General features: G+C 40.1%; 1 protein-coding gene across 1 annotated transcript in view; it reads left to right on the top strand.

Moving 5' to 3' along the window:
• The first annotated feature begins 595 nt into the window (after nucleotides 1-595).
• Nucleotides 596-18669, top strand: part of LOC124172835 — a 94790-nt gene continuing 76716 nt past the window's right edge. The window contains exon 1 of the mRNA XM_046552332.1: nucleotides 596-817. The gene's annotated coding sequence lies outside the window, so the exon portion shown is untranslated. The remainder of the gene's footprint in view (nucleotides 818-18669) is intronic.

Raw genomic sequence — 18669 nt, 5'->3', positions numbered from 1 at the left:
TCTCAAATTAATTATAATGGTTTCCTCAGTGTAGATATTGGTCCTCTAGGGTGCTAAAAATTTTACATCAAATTTTAAAAATTTATATATATCGTGTCAACTTACATATACATGTAAGTAATACACAAATTGCGTAGGGTATATCTCTATACTGCATAGAGTATATTGTGAATTAGTATGATGCTTTACCATTTATTTGAATTAATTCTAGGAGATAATATTTTATGATTGTCATGGAATAAAATGCATTAATATCATTGAAATCGATTGTCGGCCATTAAAAAAAATGGCGTTCATTTTCGCCGTCTCAAGTAATGAGTGGGATGTTCGAGAATATTCTCTCGAAGTGGTGACATGTCTTCCTGTATGTATGCTGGACTTGCGGCCAGCTCTCTTTCGATTCGCTGGGTTCACTTTCTGCTCTTAACCAACATGCAACCAAGGAATTTCACACGCGCTCTTCTTCCAACTTTCTCCCCCACCTCCTCCCTCCCCTGCTCCGCTTAGGAAGGGGGAGGGGAGAATGATTTCCCCTCCTCCCCCCCTCCCTCCAGCTCTCTCTCTCCCTCTGCGTCCTGTTAGTCGGTCAGTGAATCGCTGGGAAGGAGGTCGTTCGACGCGGAGGCCGCCGTCGTCCGCTGTGTGTTTGTGCTGTGCCCCTCTTGTTGTGTTGTTCAGTGCCGCGCCGAGTGTCTCTTGCGTGGCTCTCTGTGTTCGTTGTTCGAGCTGCTGCTTCTTCACTTGGTGTGTGGTTCGACGTCGCCCTCGGAGATCTGAGTTTGGTTCCCGGGCGAGGCCCCCGACGACTACTCCCCAGGTGAGTGGCATTCTTTTTTTACCATCGCTTATTAACCTACTAACTCTTCGGCCGTCAACTCTTTCTCATCACTGATTTCGAGCATGTAGCCAGGGGGTAGATTTTCCTTTCTTGTGGCGACTGCCCGCGGAACATATCCTCAGGAGGCATCGGCCATCCAAGGGGTCACTCACTGTCTTTCTCTCCCCTATTTAAAGTGTTGCACTCACGTCAGATATGACATTTGCTCTAAATAGGATTGTATCTACCTATGTAATACTGCTGCCATGGGCCTAAAGTATATTTTTTTTCGAAAAATCAGGCGCATTAAAAAAAAACGCCTGCGGAGACCAAGGAAATATAACTGCGTTCATTTAGGTCAAAAAACCAATAACGGCGTAGAAATTATCATTATGCGAACGAAATTAATAGATTCATTTACAGTTACCCGATGCATGGATACAAGATAACAGTGTTGACAAGCAGCATATATTCTCGACGCAAGCTTCCTCCAAAGAAAAATTCTGGCAGCGTTCCTGTTAATTTACTCATTATCCAAGTTGGCATTGAGACTATTTAGATAGGCTTAATTAATTACACACTGGCTCTTCAGTCGATTTAACTTAGTGGATATAACTCCAAGTGATGTTATGTTTTTTTTGGATTGCGTACTAATTTTTTTCAGGTTCATACTTTTGTTCAAGTAAAACAATAATACTTTTTTCACTTGAAGTTCAGCTGCACTGCCTAAAAATTCTGCTAAGCATCAGAGCGTAAACAAATACGCCAGAAATACAAGGTCGATGATCTCGATCGCATGATACACACGTAAACAGATAGACAACGCCCCTTTACACACTCCCCCATTGCCACAGGTCCACCCTCACCACTGACCTACACGCTGTTTGAGTTAGCACCTGAGGAGCCCATCTGTGAGACGTGGTTTTCAGCGAGCTGTTTCGGGTTGTGCATGCACAGCGCGGTTCACGAGGCTCGTGACGCAAATGGTCCTGGGATAGCTCCTCATGAATCTCCTCATTGAAATGATTAAATGCCGAGAGCGATGTTTTGCCCTGGCAATGAATCAACATTTTTTTTACATGGTCGAAGGCTGCAGATGTCCACATTGTATTACGCTCTAGCGTAAAATTTATTAGAAAATCTATTCTGCACCATCCATTACATTACAGGTAAACATTAGATAGCCTTCTTGCAGTGAAGGTGACGATTAGCGCCTGGAGAGAATACACTGCGTCTACCATCTGCACGCTTTGGTATTTCATCACGGTCATCGCCATCTGAATTGGAATTTGAAATTTTCTGTAGAATTGGTGGCGCTAATCACATTTCTCTCTCCGGTCATGTTATAAAGTATGACATTTCAATTGCCTCATTTTCAAAATCTTAACTAGCGTAGGGTAGAAGTTTCACTTACTTCTCACGACTAGAATCGACATTTTATGTAACTTAATATAAAATTTTAAATTTTGGAATTAGGCAATTCACGAGGCATGTGGCGACAGAGGTGTTAGCCTCACTTGGACAGACATTTAATGAGTCAAATTCTTTTCTTTATTTTGTAACATTCCGTTCCCACTAGAATAATTATCTCATCGACGTTCACGAATCTCAGGTCGTTTAACGTAAATATTAATTTACATTGAAATTCAAAATTCTACACTATCTAATATGTTATTAGCGCTCAGTGTTAGCGACCGCAAATTAATATGCATTGCATGTGTGAATATTATACACGGCCTTTATCGCGTGTAGTTCAGTTTCATGTGCATTACAGTTTCAATTCTTTTCCTGCAGGAGTTATAACGAAAATTTCAAAATTCCAATCCAGATGACGATGGTCGTGAGGAACGATGAAAGCGCGCCGACGCAGTCCATTCTCCCCATTCCCTCGTCGAATGCACTCGTGTGTCTGAGTTAGGCGAAGCGTAAACGTTTCCGGCACAGTGCGTCATGAACATCCATCCGGCAACCAGATGCATTGATCTGAAATTGTATGTATGACTACCAAACAGAATTATCTTATTGGTGATTGTTTTTCGGGTTCATTCCGCGTTGACTCATAATTTGCGGACGACAATTTCGGGCGCGTTCCAGCTCTCGTCTTCGGGTCCTTTATAAAGGGTTGCAGCTCTGCAGCGAAGACTCAACAACTGAAGAGCCCACTGTGCGCTGAGCAGTCGAAAAGGATGGCCATCTGTTCACGATAGAGAGATCATTTGGACCCGAGGACGAGAGCTGGAACGCTCCCGAAACTGTCGTCCGCAAAATATGAGTCAATGCGGAATGAACCCGAAAACCAATCACCAATTAACTCACCGCGGAAGCCTCTGTAAAAGAATTATCTTGCACTCTTATTTTTTATTTAAAATTTTACTTGTCACGGAGCGTCCTTATTTAAAATTCTTAACCTTCCCCTACACTTAACTTGCCTCCACATAATGTAAAATCTGTATTCGCTATTGATGGAAGTCTTTCTTTGTATGGCTGGCTCCGTAATTACGCAGGGGCAACCGGAAATGATGACGCCGTAGAGTACTTAGACTGCTGATTCCGTTTATGCCTCTGAAGCGAATGGGGTCCGTTCGTCGCCCGCTGACCTTCACTCCTTTGACCTCGTGATTTTCTTCCGTGACTCCGCGGCGCAGTTCGCAGACGTTTTTGGAGGCCTATGGGGGAAGGGCGACTCGCAACCGAAGGTTCACCTCCAGCTGATTCCATTGGGTTCCACCCGAAGGGAATTTAGTGAGGTCGCATCCTCTGATAGTGACGTGAGCGTCTTCGGTGTCCGTTCCTTCCGAGTATCCGCGCAGCAGTGCCCCAAAGAGCGGATAGGCCCTTCTCGAAAAATCCGCTCGGAGTTTCAAATTGTCTTTTGTGGATCCATTCCGTGATGACGTACCTACGTGTCCGTGGGGCTGTCACGCCTCGTGCGCTGCGGGCGTTGAAGTCTCCGTTCGCTGCGTCCGCTCGACTCAATTGTGCCAGGTTCACGCCGAGCGGAACGCAGCCAATGTAAACAACAGCGCTCAAGGTGGCTGCGCAGAGAACTAAGGGCAACATTTAAGACTGCATTTAGGGTCAACCCTAACCAAACCCTGACTTCTTGAAGCGAGACCCCTACCGGCGTTTCACAGCCCGACCCGGCTTCAGTGTTTGGGGGTTCAGTCCGTCGTTACATATTCAGTACTGAGGTAGGTGATGACTCAGATCGGTGTGGTATCAGACGGGATTAACTACCTCGCGAAAGACATTCGATTAATTTCTGCCGCAATTGTTTGGGAAAGGCACATGCCAACAGCGAAACCATATTTCTGTTTGCACCAAATGAATACCGTAATAAACATTGATCTCATAGGCTTATATGGATTTCATAATACTTCAATTAAAAGGTTAAGCGGCAAATTATTAGATATTAGAAAACATTCAGCGAATAATTGACTATGCGAAATGACTCCCCAGAATCGCTAGTTACCGAGGGCAGTTACGTTGGGACCACTCCACGGAAGTCCATCCGCTAGAACGATCACCTCATTAATTGCATCGCAAAACCTTATATTCGGGGGCCAATGTGTATTTTTTCGAACTAATTTAAGTCAATGTTATCTAGATATGTAACGTTACGATACGCTGTAACAAAGCTAATTTGGAATATCAATCACGCCTGCCTGCCCGTATAGGTACCGTAAATATAGCCACGGATGTTCTGATACCCCACAATAAGAGGTATAATAAAAAAATTAATTAACTAGATTCTAGTAATGATCTCAAAGGCTGTATTTACAAGATATAATAATGAGTTTTGGGTAAACATTAGAATTGTCGTTGGAAAGGTGTTGTTTAATCCTGAAGGTTCGCAAATTGCTTTCACTTTCCGTAAATAATTTGATTATTCTGTTAATAGTGGCAAGAAATAAATTTACGAAGTCAATTTGTAAACATATTGATAATTTATTATGTGAGTTAATAATTTGAAAGTGTATACCGAATACCATAAGCAGTAATAATATTATATACTCAGGCAACAAGGCAGAGCTATTCCATTTTATTGAAATCAGATGTTTTAATTGAAATCACTTAACGGATATAATGCCGTGGTACTAATGCTGTGTGTCTATACGTCATGCCATAGCTCATTTCATCATACCTCTCATCATAATATGCATTGTACCGTAATTTCTTTTTTCGAAGTCTTCTTCTGTCTCTCAGTGGCGGAAATATCTTCGTCATGTTCATATAGGTCGTACGGATTGTACGGGCACTCTACACCTATAAGGGGCAGTTAAATTCCAAAAACCACCGCTAGTAGGGTTAGCTGTGACATAATTAGTGGAAGATTTGTTTAAGTTGGGGCTGATGACGTATCAAGAGTCCGTTGATCCTTGTGGGGCGACTAAGGATACGGAGCTGAGTCCCTCCAGCATTGGTGTTCATATAATGAAAATGAAGGGGACTGCAATTGAGCAGGCACCATTCCATTCCGTTGGAGGTTAATTTCTGCTTCCACTGCGGTCGATTATTGATTGGTATTCAAAAATGGCCGCAGGGCGGCGATGTAAGCAGACCGCGATCCACTTTTTTCCAATAACTGGCAGTCTAGTATTTGCAATTGCGAGGAATAGCATTGACAAGCTTACGAGCAATACAATTTTAAGCTTCTTTCTCAGTGAAGTTCGGATCGCTCTGCTCATCAGAGACACAAATGGCGACTTCTGTAAACTTTTGAATTCGGGGTGGGTGACTGCATATTCTTATACCGCCTTGAAGATCCTATTTTGTTATATTTGTGGGTTAAACGTGGTTCTGCAGACGCATTCTGCAGCTCACCCCGACTGCCCCTCCCCTCAACTTGGAGTTCCCTCAACAATAAACTCAATGCGGCCTCCTCTTATCCATTAACCCCCATCTCCTCCTTCCGCTCCCTCGCTTCGCTCACAGTCTACCCTAAACGACGCTGTTTTTAACACCCCATCACCGCTCACCACTCCCTTCATCCAAACCCCTCGTCTAATCTGTATCTCATCATTCCCCCACCCACCATGTCCAGCACTTCGTCGTTCCGTCCTCCTCGCCGACGTCACCGTCTCCATTCTTCTCCATTATCACATGTCGTGGGTCTTATATCATACCCTTCACTAGCATTTCCTTTAAACTCTTTCATGACGACCCTCTCATCCTATCCTTCCCAGTATTTGCCTCCTTCACTAATGCAATCCCCTCTTCCTGATGTATGATCTTAGGTTTTCCCGGCGTATAAGGAGCAGAAAAGTTTCTCGGGTTTTCCACCGGTTGATGTTCTCCTCGACTTGCTGTTCATCCTCAGGGGATCTTCTGAAGTCGCTGCTCGAAACGTCGGGAGACATGGAAAACATTAACCGGTGGAAAACCCGAGAAACTTCCCTGCACTCCTTTCCTGATGTCCGTCATTCTCCAGTTCTTGTCGTTTCCTTCCTCAACCCTTCTCGATCTATCTTCTGGACGTTTCCATGGCTAGCTGAGCCCGTATTGTTGCCAGAATCATTAGTTTGTTTCTCAAAATTCCCACAATATACAACGCATTGCTGTCTTCCTGCCCATGTATCAACAAACGGAGTAGTGTCACAGTTACCGTTTTTAACACCTCTCTCGCGGAGCTCGCCCCAGCATTCCTGTGTCTAGTCGCGATCACAGAATTTCAACAGCTGGGCGCGTGATCGAAACACGGTGGACCTATTTATTCTTATTTATCTGCTCAATTTATCAGACAGAATTCCTGAAGCTGCCAAGATAAAGTAGCATCGGAGGCATTGCAGACTTGTAAAGTCCGAGAAGTCTGCTTTGGCTGAGCGTAGCATGAATAGGAACAACAAAGTTAAGTGGGATAGTGCCAAATTAACCCGCCGTTCCAACAAAGTCTTGGACAGCCTTGCTAAGGAGGTCATTGAGATCAGGCTTAATAAAAAATACTTTTGATCGAGATCCGCGGTATACACTTAGCAATGCGTGGAATCCCGTTTTAAAGGAAAAAAAAACCTCATTTGATCCAAAAATACATCTTTCAGGCCGATTGATTGTTGATATTTGATTATTTGAGTAACCTGATTGTTGTAATCGTTCATATTTACATCTCAACGTTTTTTTTAAATTACTCTTCCAACCTAATGAATATGGACGAGTCGTCCGCTGAAACATTGTTTACATACAACGAAATGAACCGGCTGAAACCCCGGAAAGACCTCAAGCAAAGTTTTGATACATTAATCTTTTTACTCATGAGGTAATGAATACTTAGTATTGGATAATTGATACCCTTTCACTCTTACTTTAAGGACCTGAAAGTGCATTTTTTTTCCTGTTTTATTTTCAGCATGCTTTCGATTAATCGGTGGACGTAATGCGTCTGTCGCAATTAAGAGCAGATGGCATTTGCGGTGGCGAATTTCGATGTTCATGCTCATCGCCTTGGAACCACGCTCGAAACAATCCAGGAAGTCGTCCACACGCATATATTATATTTACGCACCTCTCTCTCCTGTTGTTGCTAAACTTATTTCATGCGCACATTCCGCAACTCATTATAAATCCCTCCCTTCCCCCCAAACGAAGTGCCCCACCACCAGGTAAAAGTTTTTCGCATCATGATCGACAGTCGTCAGTTATCCTAAGGCTGTATTGACGCTGCCATCCACTCAGTTCATTGTCCATTGAATAGCCGTGTTAAGTCCTCGCCTGCAACCCAAGGGTCGCGGGCTCGACTCCCACATGCGTGAGCAACACCACCAGTAAGACTGAAATGGTATTAATTGTCCAGTCTTAAGTAGCCATTGCCTCATGAGTAAAAAATTAATGAATCAATACTTTGCGTGAAGTCTTACCGGGGTTTCAACTGTTTTAATTCGTTGTTTTAAAAAAATGTGAGAGTGCATCTACTTAATTGTCGGAGAGGGCTTTGTGGTTCTAAATTCGGTCGATCAATAAATACGAAATCATAATTATTTCTAATATTTTAACAACTACACAATCCCTCTGCTTTACATCCCCCATTACATGCTTCTAATCCGAGGCCTACGTTTGCCTTTCATACCTGCCTTTCAACGAAAATTTTCATTATTCCATTGTGTCTTATGAGGTGTGGCTGATTAAATTGTTCCGCGTCCTTTCCTAGGATTTTCAAAATACTTTTCTCCTGCTCAGCTTAGAACTTCTGCATCACTCGCAACATCTATCCATTTGTTCATCATCATTCTTCCATAACAACACATTTCAAAAGCTTCCGACATTGATTTATCCGATTCTGTAATCGTCCATGTCTCACTAGCGTAAAGCTAGCATGCTCCTTCTGCAAGTCCTAATAAAGCTGCATCTTGGCGTCGACGTTTATACTTTCGGCCGCAAGAAGGGTCCCCTTTTTGGGGAATAACCTCTTCGCTTGGGCTTTTCCATTCCCTATTGCTTCATCCACCGTTGGTCCCTCGGCAATTACCCAATTAGCAAAACTCCTCCACCTCCTCGAGTTTATGGCCTCTGATTTCAGGGTGTTCTTCTCCTCTGTTGCATAACGGCGATTTCATTTTTTACTCTGCATTCATTTTGCTTATATCTGGTCGTTGGCTTTTCCATAATCAATAGAATTCTCTTAAGGTCTCCCTTTTTATCTTTGCCGTGACGCTTACATCATTTGGGAATTGCAGCATGCCAATGTTTTCACCGTGCATTTTCACTCGTGGCGCTTTCTCTTTTATTTCGTTGATGCCTGCAACTAATTTCCCCTAGTTTTTCCTCTCCTTTTCCTAATCCCCAATTTGGCATCTAGGCGCTTTTGCGGCATGCTCGAGTGTCCACCGCCTGAATCCAATCGCATGCAAGTAGCCTCCACCCAATCCAATGTAGGTCCTTCCTCATTAAGTCTGTCGTGGACGTATTTTTTTTTTGCAAGGAATTTGTTTTGAAGTGGGCGATTGTTGCTGCCCCGCAAGACATCATCTCTGCCTCAAACATTCCCTTCCTATTCCTCGGCGAATCGCCTTTTGACCAGAGCCTTCCAGGGGCGCAGTTAGGAATTAAGGTTGGGGGGTTTGGGTGCAACTAATACCGGGGTGTGTGGGGGTATGGAATACCCAACAGGATAAGCGGTAGGTGCGAGATTAATAAATAGCGGAATTTTAAGATAAATGGTTCAAAATGTTGAGTTTTACGGCTTTATGAGGGGCATTTTATTAATTCCTGTGCTATTATATTGGTAATATCAATCCAATTAAGTAAAATAAAATTGATTTAACTTAAAATTTTCTCTGAGCTCTGGGGGGGGGGGGGGTTTATCCGTCAAATCCCCCCCCTCGCTGCGCCACTGGTGCCTTCAACCGCTCCTCGAAAGTTATACGTTTTTCTGATTCATAATCCGGTTTAGAGTTTGCATGTACTGGATACTTGTACCTGCTGGAGCGTGCGCAGGAATTAAAGTCTATATTTATTATAAATATTTATCAATATAGGTATATAAAATTTAGAAATATTTATTTATTTATTAACCATCCTGCACTGAAGCTCATCCCTTTGAACGTTAGGAGATAATCATTGGTGTTTCGCTGGTTGAACCAAGGGGTGGTTCCCACTCTCCATCAACTTAATCTCTCAACTTTGAAAAATAAGCGCACTCGTATTTTTTCCCTATTTTTCGATCCATCGCCTCCTTGTCGAACTATTCGCGGTGAAAAATGTAAGGCCTATACCCTTTGGTGAATGATTTTCTGAATTCAAGCGCTTCTTCCCGGCGGGTAACCGATTTTCAGCTTTCAATACCATTTAAGCTCCATAGACACTTTTTTTATTGAACTACAAACTACCCAGCCCGATAATCTCAAACCATAGTGGCAGGGATACGTCGTGTTTGAATTCATTTCGTGCATTCACATCTGCTGTCCACACTCAACCACAGCGGACAATGGCCCAATCTGGCTCTCCGCAGCTTCTCTTGTCTCTTGCTGTGGGGGATAATAGCAATCTAAGCGATTTTCATGCGTCATACTTCATTTTTGATCACCTTTTTCAAAATGCAATTTGCAGGCACGTGTGAATGATTTGGCCGCTTTGAATATTCCGAATTGATTTTTCATGAAATTATAGCGATCAAAAAAAGCTAAAAATGAGTGTTGCGGCGCGGCAGGGAAAAGCGGTCAATTTTGGACTGGGCGTGATTTGGACGCGGACCAAGTCGCCATTGTCCTCGAGAAAGAGGAGAGGGACTCATTGCGTTGAGTGAGCACGAGCCAAGTTGGCCGCTCGAAACTAACGCGAGCTAATGTCCTCATTGCTCCTTGAGGACGCGTTCATGACTCGCGGACTACTGTCCCTGATTTTTATCAGTGACAACCTTTTAACAAGTTTCGCGAAAAAAGAGCTCAGCGAAAAAAAAAACGCACTGCGAAGAAGCGCACGGTCAACCCTTTTGGAGTAACAAATGAAGTCCAACCCCTATCTTCGTACGGAAATAAGGAATGTTACGCTCAGGGAAATTAAAAGTTGCATATTATTTGTGGTTACGACTCTGGATATTTCAACAATCAATTAAATGTCGATTTAATTAGCTTCTGATTCCCATCGCACTTTATCCAGGCTTTGTACTGGCTAAATGATTATGCATAAATAGTTTTTAATCATTTAGGCGTGTTTAAAATCAGCATGAACATAGCTTCGTCAATGATAAACTTTTAAAAATATATTTACAGTCTTATCAGAATAATTAGGCTTAACCATAATCATTAAAAGTGTAGCTTTGTCAATGGTAACTTTTTTAAGTATATTTACAGTTTTACAGTATTACGTTATGACGAACCTACAAGCAGCTCCACGTGTGCGTTGCCCGGTAACGCAACCCCTACCATAAACTGTCACCTTTTGCGCTTTCTTCGCACATATCCATATTTGCGCTTTATCCGCTGTGCGCTTTTTTCGTATACTCCTGAAACACGTCGTGCGAGCCCCCCCCCCCCCCCGAACCTTCATTTTAATTGTTCAACTTTCGAAAAGGGATAATTGAAAGGGAATGATGCACTTTGTGGATCATTGATTTACATTTGAGGTAACCTTCTGTGACAGATGACCTTGAAGGGGGCGTGGCACACTGTTGTCAGAGTGGCGTCGCGCAGCGGTCGAAAATGCCTTTAATCGGAAAACAACCTGCAAAGGCCGTATTTTTTGTGCTTTATGGAAATAAAATTGTGTTCTCATGATCATTGTCTCCCGCAGAATTCGATTATGTCCTCAGATTGCAATAGCAGCGTGTATTTGTTTTCAATTAATAACTCAATTATTGTCAAAAATATATTATAAGAGTTTTGCATTAAACACGTAACTATGTACGCAGTAATGCGCGCGGGTGCAAATTGATATTCACCAGGGATGAAATTCAACATGAAAAAATATTAGGCTTAACCGGGATTCGAACCCAAATGCCAAATATTTGTTCATAGCGAACTTTATCCTTGGTGTATCTGTATCCTAGGACGCCTATATTTTTGCGAAAAAATGTTTGAAACGGTCGATGATTTCAATTATTGCCTCAAATTCGACCAGAGGCGAACGCATTTATGTAGTGTATTTGAGACGCAAATTTTCAAAGAACGCCCATGAAGCATGTGGTTTGGAAATGGCCCTTCGGATCCATGTTCCCCAATGTACTACACTTACCTCGCGCATTTGTAATACTCAAGATGAGAGCATTTTCGAGCTCAGCTGCGAAAGACTGCCATCCTTGCCATTATCACTTGGCGAACTGCCGTGCGTCCTTCACCACTCGGAGGACTACCCAAGGGCGTTCGCGTGAGCCATTTTAGCAAGATCGTCGCGGCAGGTTAATGTAGCGGCTGAGACGGTTTTTTTTTAAGATCTGCTCTTGGGCCATCGTTTGCGCATAATAGATTTTGATGATCTCGTAAGAATTTTTAATTCGGTGCTGTAAAAACGCTAAAGTCGGCACGAAGCGGTGGCTGAATGTTTCGCCATCATCATTACTCGACAGTCCTTCGATTGGTTCGACGCATCTCTCCATTCCTCTCTCTCCTATCCACTATCCCTTTCATGGCGACGTATTTCTTCTCTTCTGCATCCTTTTTAACCTATTTAATGTAACTTTTAGGAATTTTTCAAGGAATTCTTTAAGGAATTTTTCATGCATGGAACAATACCACGAAAATTCCGTCAGAATTACATGGAAGAGGGTTTACTTTTGAGTCATCATGATTCGAGATGAGCTATGAGGATCTTCACCCTGGTGAAGAAATAGCGTGTCATGAAAAGGCTAAGATTTTCATCTTATTTTGGAGGTGGGAATGAAGCTCTTCTTGACGAGTTATTCAGTCATGCTATCGATTATTTGATATACCTTAGAGAACCGCAATAATCTTACTTCAGTAGGTATATTTAAGTGTAAATATACGAGATATTTTTTTTCCGACTTGGTGGCATAATTGACCTCTGAGCGTCGTGTTCGTATCACGTCCAAGTGTCACCAACTTGCTCATTCATATTAATCTGTATTTCTTGCTTTGTATGTGCAGTCTAAGTCAAAAGTATTTCAACGAATTGAGTGGCGCCTATTTATCCGCTGCACGGAAATTGAGTTTGGTTACTTTACGTGAAATCAGTGGTTGGCTTAGTTACTTGGTGGAATCTTGACATGATAGGTAAAAATTAAACTCTTACAGATTCACTCGACCGGTTTCAACCTTTCCAGGCCAATATGAAGAGGTCCTGTTGATAATGACCTGGAAAGGTGGAAACCGGTCGAGTGCTTTAATGAATCTGTACGGAACACAACAAATTTTGCTTTTTATCTATATTATATTATATAGTTCCGGACCGAGGGAAATCCGAACAATATGCATTTATAACATATTCTATGATATTGCAACTACGTTATCATTCAGGGGGACTATTTATTCGGTGTAAGTGAAAGATTTGAGTTTTCATCAATCAAGCTGATCATATTTGAGATGAAATCCATTACCTACCAGATTTTTATTTTTCTTTATCATATTTTTTTTTAATTTCCAACTTCCCCGTAATCAGCACACTGAGGGCTTTAAAACGGAGGAATTAACAAAGCATAAAACAAACATCCATGCCCTGGATAGAGACCATCTACCTAGGCATTATTCGAACCCGCGACCTGCTGTTTGGCAGGCGAGGACTTACCCCCACAGGCACCGAGTCCTTAAATCTCATATGCACTGATCCGTTGAGAAATAATTGCTTTAGAATTAAAATGTATCCATGAGTTTAAAATAAAGGAGAAGTCAGCAGTGCTGTTGCTGCAAATACGTCCATTACAATTGCATATTTTTTCGTTTCTTACTCGTCTGCCGGTTTGCTCTTAGGTTCCTTCTCGTGCGCCTAATCACGACCACTCCAATCCAACGACGAATCCAATCGTTTTGAGGCTCCGTCATTGCTTCCTACAAAGTAGTGGTAAAGGTCTACTCGCAGAGAGGTAAGGGTCTAGTAATAATATTACTGTAAGAATTTTATTTTCGCCTGGAAAATGTATCTGTAATACCTAATTACTTTGCTTATACCATGGAAAACACCACCCTTGGTTCCTGCGATTTTCATATCAAGAAGTTCGTTTTGTTTTCCGTGGTAGTACGATTTGTCTGAAGACGAGGCTTTGAAGGCAGTGTGTGTCAATTCAACGCCGGGAGCATACCCACACATTTTAGGAAAAAAATTTCTTTGGTATGTCACTGCGTTGAAGGAGGCTGTAAACCTAGATTCAGATGCATTCCTCGAGAACAAAGGATTTGAGCTAGTATTGGCATGGCCATTTTGAAGGTACTTGACCCTCGCCAATGTTTCATCTTATTCATCAGACTGGCCACTTATACATCGTTTTGAAGGAATTTACCCTGCGACGAAGATTTTATGTTCGCCCAAAAGTAAATTCAAAGTGCAAACTCATGATTCACAAACTGAATGATTATAGATATGGATACACATCCGCTATCACAATTATTGTAGTCCATTGACTACATGAGACTGAGTTTAAAAAAATTCTATTTTGAAACTTATCAATGTGTATTCTATTCCTCACAAATTCTGGTTAATGGTGAGTTTATGGCATAGTCGTATTTTTCGTGTTTGACATGACAATAAATTACTTGGATATCAAATGAACGTTGAAAGGATAAACCTTTATTCTCTTTAAACAAAACTGTCATTCACTTTTATTTACAGTTTTAAATAGGTACATGGAATCTTGAAAAATCCTTCTCTTTTCCAAGTTATGTGAGTTGGCTCTTTTGACCCTCGATTGAAACGGCAGATGTCTTGCCTTTTCGGCGAATGCCATGTTTGAATGCTTGAACTTCGAGGAGCTACACCGTTTTTTCAATCCAATAACATAGGATGCCATGTTTAAAAGCTAAACTGAAGCCAAAAAATAGTGATAAATTAGCAATACGAGGGATTAAGATCTGGAAATCGCAGCACTGTGTGATTTAGTGTAGGAATTTGGATAATTTAGGCACGTACCTGGTGGCCACTGCAATGCCATGCGATGGGAAAACATCCCTCAATATTGCAAGTGGTAGCGAATCGTCGAAAGTAAACGGGAGCAAAATATTTTTCGCTAATTGTGAGTCTTCCTTGAGCCCACATTAGTTTTAGTTAGCTTCCTAAATTCCTTCCTTCTGTCAGCAGATATTCTTATGCATTTTATTTATCTTAAGTTTACTTTAAATATTCAGAGCACGTGAGCGAAGGCTGTGCTTTCTTTTGGCTCTGTTATTGCTCGCGGATAGACCAAATACCCGTACTTATCCGTTAGACACAAAATATCTCTCTCTTAATTCATCGTTTCTGTTGGATCTGGGATGAGGTTCTGATATTCGTGTCGCTCGTAAAATATCTATTCTTAATTGCACCAAGCAATCTATGCCTATCTCTTGCTGCTCCCACAATCATTTATGTAGAGGCTGTGCTACGCTTTCTGTTAGCTCTTAGCAGCCTTTGACGGACGAAATATTTCTGCTCCGGATCCCATATGTTCAATGTGCATCAAGACGAGTGCAAGAAATAGCACGTCTCTCTATTTTTTATTTTTCATTCGAAGACCTTCCCTCAACACGCTTGACGAATCCTGACTTTCAGTGATTACTTCATAAGGTAAGTGATAACCTCAAAAGTGGACTTCAATATAAACAGCTCTGGTCATATTTCACGGCTACTTTCTTCTGGTTTTAAGGGCGCTCTGTTTAAATTATTGTACTGAAATACGAAAATTTTACTGTTATTAGCTCACGAATATTATGTCAAATTTATTGATAATAGCTGAGGACTAATCCTAAATCTTATTTGTGGCGGGACAGGCCATGATGGTGGGACATTGCGAACAAAATTTTATAGATCCATAGATTTATTTCCATTAGGTTATTTCTCCTTCGAGCCGTTTCGATTCCAGCGCCGTTTCAGCAACAACCTTCGTAATTAACTAAACACATGTACAGTGATTAAGTGCGTAGTTAGTTTTTTTTGTTGTCGATTCCTTTTGCATTATCCCGGGAGGAATTGAATGGTTTTCCATTTTTACATTTAACTCCATTTTATTCCCTCATGTCAAATAATTTGCAATAAATTACTTCCTTAAAAATCGAAAATTTTCAAGGAATTCATTACTTTTGAGACTTTACAGAAGACTACCCAAAACATATTTTCTTGTGACATCTTATTCGTGTTTCACTGCGTGTGTGCTTTTGTTAAATACGCGAAAATTCGGAGAGAGCACTAATCAGCCAGGTGGCTCGCTGATGCTTTTCATTCTGATTTAATTGCTTAAAATTATCTTATGTTAATAATAATTTACAGTTTTAACTTAATTATGTATTCGGAGTGAGATTATCAAAGTGATTTCCCGTGTTCACTTTGTTTAAAAAAAACGGAAGAGCCAATGAACTAATGCATTGCGTTATTTAGGCCGACCAATGCTCTGCTTATCTTCTTCCTAATATGCTCCGTCTGTCTGTCGTTTCTATCACGTCACAGAGTAAATGAAGAAGAAAAACTGGAATTAGCTAAGGGTATGTTAATTATAAGTAATAAAATTCTCATAAATTACAATTTACTCAATTATAAGTTGTAATCGCTGAACTGTACCGGAAAAGGTGCAATGGACTGCCATAAATTATAACTAAGGTTAGTTATAATTTTTAAAAATTATGTACAGTACAGATACCACATATATTACGCGAGTGATATAATACGATGTGTTATGATCAAAAAGGATTATTTCGTAATTTTAAATCATTTTATTATTCTGAATCAATCTGAATCACATGTATTAAAATGGTTGATTGGCGTTGAAGACCCTCTTAAACTCTACTCTGGTATTCAAGCGATCGGGGACTGGTAAATCAGTTGATACCTACATCAAATTATGCAGCAGCAAAACAGAAAATTAATTTTATATTATTTAATAGTCTTACACCTTTACTCTTAACAATGAAATTGCTTTTAATTCGACAAAATTTTCCTGTTCGCCTACTTTCCCCACACAATCAGAATCAGTGGAAGTCCAAACTAGATTTTATCTGGCTGAGAATGACTCGGGTAACTTTAAATTTTCTGACAAGGACAGAGTTTTATTGCCTAAAATTCTAAAATTACGAATAGCGTTTGAGGTCACATTGTATCATCAGCTCCAATTTTCTTAACTGCATCGCTGGAATTTAGAAGGAAATTTGGAAACTCCCTACCACCAAATCTTAACTTTCTGTCTTTTCTGCTCCAATAACGTAACTCTCACCAAAGTAGTTCTCCTACACCATTACGTTATTTTATTGAAGTTAGTACATCAAGTTTTGATTAATAGTTGAGGCGAGCTGAATAATCACTTTCTTGCCTTGAAAACCCGCAGAGTAATTTTACAGTGGAGCGTTGCATAAACCACTGACACAGCCACACTCACAACTGGATGTTGCGAACGTATAGAGACAATCATTTGGCTAATCTTTAAAAGACCATTAGTTTACAACTATTATTTATTTTGTTCTACAACCTTTTTAGACAAAAATAGTTTCTGTATTCTTTCTTCTCAATCGTTTGTCGATTCTTCAAAGTGAAATGATATTCCCCAGAAATACCTCTCGGGTACAATATTCCCCTAGCAGGTAGCTCTAAAATGTTCTCAAATGAGAAAAGTAAAGAAAATTATTATAATAAATATTAAATAATTATAATTTATATTTATTGCATAGTATTATTATAATTTATTTTAATTCCGTTTAAATTTATCAAATGGTCTTGAACATAAGTTGGATTGGAAAATTGTAATTTATTTATTTATTTATTATGTTTAATGTTCGCCCAACATGTACATAATTATAGGGCGAACAATACATGTTTATAACTACAAAAAATAGAAAATAAATTGGTCACAGCCACAAAAAAAGTAACAATCATGATAACAAATGGTGAAAATATTAACTAAATACTATCACAGTCGCTAAACATATTCTTAACATCTTTTAAAAAGCAGTTTTTCTTTTGATACAGGTCTAAATCATTGAAGGTTTTGTTATATAGTACACAGATCCTTCGTATTGGCGTATTGGAACAATAATTTGTTTTAACCTTAGATATGTAAAATGTTCTTTTGAACCGGCTATTAACATTTGGTACTATTATTTTTATTTCCTTAAGCAATTCATAACATTGACCCTTATTAATGACATCATGCAGAAATAGCAGGTCGTTTATGGTTCTTCTATTTTGCAGGGTATGGAGACCAAATACTCTTAACAAATCACTATAACAGACATAATTCTCGAAAAGCGGATACACATGATATAATACAAAATATAGAAATCTTAAAAATCTCTTTTGAACTTGCTCTAGCAGTACAATATGTTTCTTTAAATAGGGATTCCAAATAACTGACCCATATTCCAACTTACTTCTTACATAAGAGTAATACAATGTCTTAAGTACCATCTCAGAGTCAAAATATTTTGACATACGGTGTATAAAGCCCAAAAGTTTACATGCAGTTATGCTAATATTCAATATATGTGTGGTGAAATACATTTTGCTATCAAAGGTGACCCCTAGATCCTTCCATTCGTTAGTCCTATTCAATTTGGATTCTTCCATATGGTAATTGCATTTGATTACATTTTTTCTCCGTGAAAAAGATAAAACAAAACACTTATCAACATTAAAAAATAGACCATTTTCATGAGACCAGGTGACTAGACTGTTTAAATCTGACTGTATCTGGAGACAATGTTGTAAGTTGTTCACCTTTCTATATATTTTAACATCATCTGCAAACATTAGGCATCTTGAATGATGGATACATTGTGGCAAGTCATTAACAAATATCAAAAACAGAAGTGGACCCAGGTTCGAGCCTTGAGGCACACCAGATACAACAGAGTATTTGTCAGACACCACGTTTCGATACACTACGTATTGTTTTCTTTCATTTAGAAATGAACTCAAAAGAGTTAACAAAGAGCCTGCAATGCCAATACTTTTCAGTTTGCTTAGCAATATGTTATGTTGTACAGTATCAAAGGCTTTTTTAAAGTCTAGGTAGACTGCATCCACCTGAGAACCGCTATCCATGGAATTCATAACATAATCAGTTAAGATAGCTAGGTTGGTCGTTACTGACCTATTAGCTATAAAGCCGTGTTGTGTATCACTTATCCGATTTTTTAATAGAAAGTTAATACGCTTACATAAAATACCCTCAAATATTTTTGAAAAAACAGACAATATACTTATAGGCCTATAATTTTTTATGTCGTTTCGTTCTCCCTTTTTAAAAATAGGACACACCTTGGCAGTTTTCCATTTTGTGGGAAATACCCCACTTTTTA

This window comes from Ischnura elegans, chromosome 1 (genome assembly GCF_921293095.1).
Source record: "Ischnura elegans chromosome 1, ioIscEleg1.1, whole genome shotgun sequence".
Classification (NCBI taxonomy): domain Eukaryota; kingdom Metazoa; phylum Arthropoda; class Insecta; order Odonata; family Coenagrionidae; genus Ischnura; species Ischnura elegans.
The sequence above is the reverse complement of the archived record's forward strand: the minus strand, read 5'-3'. Positions and strand labels throughout refer to the sequence as shown.